Source organism: Gekko japonicus, unplaced genomic scaffold (assembly GCF_001447785.1).
Source record: "Gekko japonicus isolate JY-2015 unplaced genomic scaffold, Gekko_japonicus_V1.1 scaffold3622, whole genome shotgun sequence".
Classification (NCBI taxonomy): Eukaryota; Metazoa; Chordata; class Lepidosauria; order Squamata; family Gekkonidae; genus Gekko; species Gekko japonicus.
The window spans coordinates 92,772-97,841 of record NW_015159819.1 but is presented as its reverse complement, the minus strand read 5'-3'; the positions used below and the strand labels follow the sequence as shown (position 1 = coordinate 97,841).

The 5,070-nt window shown below is 50.1% G+C and overlaps 1 protein-coding gene across 1 annotated transcript in view; it reads right to left on the bottom strand.

Annotated features, from left to right (window-relative positions):
* Positions 1–5,070, bottom strand: part of TPRG1 (tumor protein p63 regulated 1) — a gene marked incomplete at its 5' end in the record, with an annotated part of 68,591 nt that overhangs the window by 1,236 nt on the left and 62,285 nt on the right. The window lies entirely within an intron of this gene.

The following is a 5,070-nucleotide window of genomic DNA, read 5'->3' as shown; positions in this document are numbered from 1 at the left end:
CCCGCAGGGCCCGGATCTCCTCCGGGAGCTCATTCCACCAGGAAGGAGCCGCCACCGAAAACGCCCTAGATCTCGTGTGGGCCAACCTCACCACTCGGGGGCCTGGAACTACCAGACGATGGAACATCCCCGATCTCAGTGCCCTTGAGGGAACATACGGGAGGAGATGGTCCCTTAGATAGTCAGGACCCTGGCCATTCAGGGCTTTAAAGGTAAGCACATTTTTGTCTTCGCTCAGGAAGGAGGGCTCCGGAGCAAACTGACTGATGCAGCAGCCAAATCAGTCGCTCACGGCTTTAATGCCAGCAGCTCGCAAAGCGGAGTTTTTGCTCACGAGACTCCACGGCTTAGAGGGACCACTGTTGCCATCCATCCTGCCCCTGCCCAGACGCTCATTTCCCAGGGGTCTCACACTCATCCCTGACTGTCCTGGGCAGTGCAATGCAGCTGGGAGCATGGGTGGCAGCGGGACCCACCGGAAGAGCTGGACCTTGGTAGCTGGTGTTGGATATTGTAACTCTGCCTGCAAGTGGATCCGGGAGGGGAAGGGTTAAGAGAATTCTCCCACTGGGGTGCACTGGGCAGTTGGCCCCACCCTCCTTTTGGAGCCTCTTTGGCCGTTGCTTGCCTTCTGTTCCATTTTATACAGGACCTCTCTTCTTCTTCTTCTTCTTCTTCTTCTTCTTCTTCTTCTTCTTCTTTCAGGCCAGATAACGCGGTGGGGGGGGGGGAGGCGTGGCTGTTCACCCCGGAGCAAAATAAAGCGCAGTAGCCTGATCACACAGTCCCCCGAATCTCTGTGCTTCGGCTGTTAGCTGGCAATCACACGGCGATGCCGCTGCGTGGCAAAGAAGCGGCGCGGCACGATCACACCAGCGTTTTGCGTTTGTGTGTGTGCGCAATTCCACGGAGCAGCACTGCTTTCAGTTTCATGTTTGTGCGCATGCACTTACGAAAAGCAGCCGGTTCACGACGGGATGTGGACGGGTGCTGGATGCCACGGGATACTAGCGCTGCCGCGATCAGACCCCGCGATACTAGTACTCCCGCGATCAGACGCCCACCCCCGCCCCGCGTTTTCCGGATATTAGTGCCCTTTCCTTGGTACTTTCTAACTCCGCATCTTCAGCGGGATGCCACGGGTTGGCCACGGGTGCGCCACGCTTCCCAGATGTTGCGGTGTGATCGCGTCCCGAAAATCCACCCGACATTCGTGCCTTTCGCGTGGCAAATTCTCCATGTGACCGGGGCCACAATAAGTCAAACGTACCTACATGAATATGTCCTGTAAGATTGTGCTTCTATTTTTGTAAGTGAAAATTTCTCCTGTTACCATTGGAGAGAGATCATCTTTGTAAGCTGTTTGAACCGCATTTCCCCCTTAACCGGAAAATGTGGAGAATCGGGGATTACAGTGTAAAGCTTCTGTACTTCCAAGTCAAATGTGGGGTTTTTTTTTTACATTTAACCCAATAGCTGTGCTACTTTACGGTAGGCTGACTCGAAACTGAGTTAAGGGATAAACTGAATAGGAATCGGAGTGCTTGGAGCTCCCTAATCTTTTCCTATAAAACAGGTGCATGGGGCCTGATTCAGACCAAGGTGACAATGTGAGGGGAGGGTGGGTTACACCTTGTCTGATGCACCATTTCTGCAACCTGAAACGGAGCTACAATTTGCCCTATGGGAACGGGATACACTTAATGACACTGCTGTCGGAATAACACTGCCCTTCCTACTTTTAAAAATATATATATCTTTATTCAGGGATCATTTCCTGCAGGAGCGCACAGGAGCGGAGCTCCGGCAGTAAGGAGACCAGGGGGCGGGGCACATGCAACAAGCCCCACCCCCTGCTCCCAGCAGCCCTCAGTCAGAGCAAGAAGCAGCCAGGTAAGTTGCAGAGCCCCCCCCCCGGTCCAAAACAGTCCAGTGGCACCTTTAAGATCAGGTTTTATTCAGGTACAAGCTCTCCCTCCTCTGTGAGGACAGATCTGCACGTTCTCTCCCCCCCCCAATAGCTAGCAATCCTGAACAGTCCAGTGGAGCCTGAGTGGTGGGTGTTGCCTTCTGACACACTTCCGGTGATGTCAGGGTGTGTGGCATATGCAAATAAGTTATGCTAATAAGTTATGCTAATGAGCTCCTGCACCTCTTTTTCTACGAAATGACCCCTGTCTTTATTCAACCCAATAAATTACAAAATGCATATACCAAACATAAGATAACAAATCTAAATATACAAGTACAGTACCTAAACGAAATGCCAAATAGTAGGACAAGGTTTCCATCTCTCCCAAGGCCATCACAACTTGCTCTTTGCGGGAAGGGAAATATCTCAGGCAATTTAATAACATCAATTTAGTCCAATCTTTCTCTCCCAAGGCCATCACAACTTATTTTTCGCGGGTAAGGAAATAACTCAGACAAGTCAGTTTATTAACATCGATTTAGTCCGATCTGATAACCATCTTGTCTCGTCATGTCAAGACACAAAGCTTAAAAAGGGAAACCACACAGCCTCAGAATTAGTAGCATGAGAGCCTGATGCTGTATTTTGTATTCTCGTGGCCACTTTTTCTAAAAGGCACAAATGGCAATCTTTTTGGTATCAATGGTATATATGTAGTGGTACATAACTCTTCTACTTTTGAGCAATTACAAATTTTGTAGCACTACATGATGCCACTAGCTCTTTTTTCTCCATCAAGATTTCCCTATATAACATATAAAAGTAAAATTTCTGCCTTGAATGGTGTATTATATGAAGAAGAAGAAGAGATTGGATTTATACCCCACCCTTCACTACCCAAAGGAGTCTCAGAGCGGCTTACAAACTCCTTTCCCTTCCCCTCCCCACAACAGACACCCTGTGAGGTAGGTGGGGCTGAGAGAGCTCTTGACAGAAACTGCTCTTTTTCAAGGACAGCTCTTCTCAGAACTACGGCTTGCCCAAGGTCACCCAGCCAGGTGCAAGTAGAGGAGTGGGGAATCAAACCCGGTTCTCCCAGATTAGAGTCCCCGCACTTAACCACGACACCAAACTGGATCAGAAGAAGAAGAGGAGGAGGAGGAGGAGGAGGATGGATTTATACCCCACCCTTCACTACCCAAAGGTGTCTCAGAGCGGCTTACAAACTCCTTTCACTCCCCCTCCCCACCAGAGACACCGCTCTGTGAGGTCGGTGAGGCTGAGAGAGCTCTGACAGAAACGGCTCTTTTTCAAGAACAGCTCTGATGGAACTATGGCTTGCCCAAGGTCATCCAGCCAGGTGCAAGTGGAGGAGTGGGGAATCAAACCCGGTTCTCCCAGATTAGAGTCCCCGCACTTAACCACTACACCAAACTGGCTCTCTGCTGGGTGACTTTCCAGTCAGTACGGCCTTGTCCTGGGGTATCTGAATGTGGTTTTGAGCTGCACCTTTTCCTCCCAGCTGAGAAAATGTAGATCGAATGTCAGATGCAGAATTGCCCAAGATTTCCAGGGTATGAGCTTTTGAGAGTCAAAGACCCTTTCATCAGATATCCTTTGTATATTTGATTTTTGAAAGCGCATAACCTGAAAAACCTGTGGTCTCTAAGGTGTCACAGGGCTCAAATCACAGAGTTGGAAGGGGGTGATACAGATCATCTACTCCAACCCCCTGTCCAATGCAGGACCAGCCTAAAGCATCTCTGACAAATATTCGTCCAGCCTCTTCTTGAAAGTTTCCGGTGAAGGGGAGCTCACCACCTCTCTAGGCAGCTGATCCTACCTTTGAACCACTCTGATTGTGAAAAAGTGTTTCCAGATATCCAGCCGATACCTTCCTGCATGTAACTTAAACCCGTTGCTTCGGGTCCTCTCCTCTGCCGCCAACCGGAACGGCTCCTTGCCTTCCTCCAAGTGACAGCCTTTCAGATATTTTAGTGTACTAGGGCGCTTCCACACACAGTGAATACTGCCCTTTCAGTCTGCTTCCAACGCACTCTGCAACTGGGTTTTACTGTGTGAAACGGCAAACTCCCCTTGCAAACGGCTGCTGGACTGAAACGGCACTATCTGGCATGTGTGAAGGCGCCCCAGTAGCTCTTCTCCGTAGAGGCTTTAGCGGTTGGAGCACCAGATTAGGATGGGGGAGAGACAGCCTCAAACTCGTGCAATGGCTGTGAGTCTCCCAGGGGTGACCTTGGGCCAGCCAGTCACTTTCCATGTGGGCCAGTTTGGCATAGTGGTTAAGTGCGTGGACTCTAATCCGGGAGAACCGGGTTTGATTCCCCACTCCTCCACTTGCACCTGGCTGTATTGACCTTGGGCAAGCAGTAGTTCTGGCACAGCTGTTCTTGAAAGAGAGAAGTTTCTTTCAAGAGCTCTCTCAGCCCCACTGAACTCACAGGGTGTCTGTTGTGGGGAGGGGAAGGGAAAGAAGTTTGTAAGCCGCTCTGAGACTCCCTTGGGTAGTGAAGGGCGGGGTATAAATCCAGTCTCCTCTGTATAAAATGGAGAAATAAAAATACTGTATAATCTATGACACTCCATAGTAGATAATATAGAGGTTTGTATTGATTCAGTGCTGATAAGAGCTGTCCTTGAAAAAGAGCAGTTTCTGTCAGAGCTCTCTCAGCCCCACCCGCCTCTCATGGTGTCTGTCTGTTGTGGGGAGGGGAAGGGAAAGGAGTCTGTAAGCCGCTCTGAGACTCCTTTGGGTAGTGAAAAAGGTAAAGGTAAAGGTTCCCTTGCTCGAAAGCCAGTCGAATCCGACTCTAGGGTTGCGGTGCTCTTCTACGTTTCAAAGCCGAAGAGCCAGCGCTGTCCGAAGACACTAAACATCAAGGCGCACAGAACGCTGTTACCTTCCCACCGAAGTGGTACCTATTTATCTACTTTCAATTTCTTGCTTTCGAACTGCTAGGTTGGCAGGAGCTGGAACTAGAGACGGGAGCTCACTACGTCATGCGGCACACTTGGGTCTCGAACTGCTGAACTACCGACCTTCCACAGCCTGCAGTTCAGCGTCTTAACCACTTGAGCCACCGCAGCTCCTTGGGTAGTGAAGGTTGGGGTATAAATCCAATCTCCTCCTCCTCCTC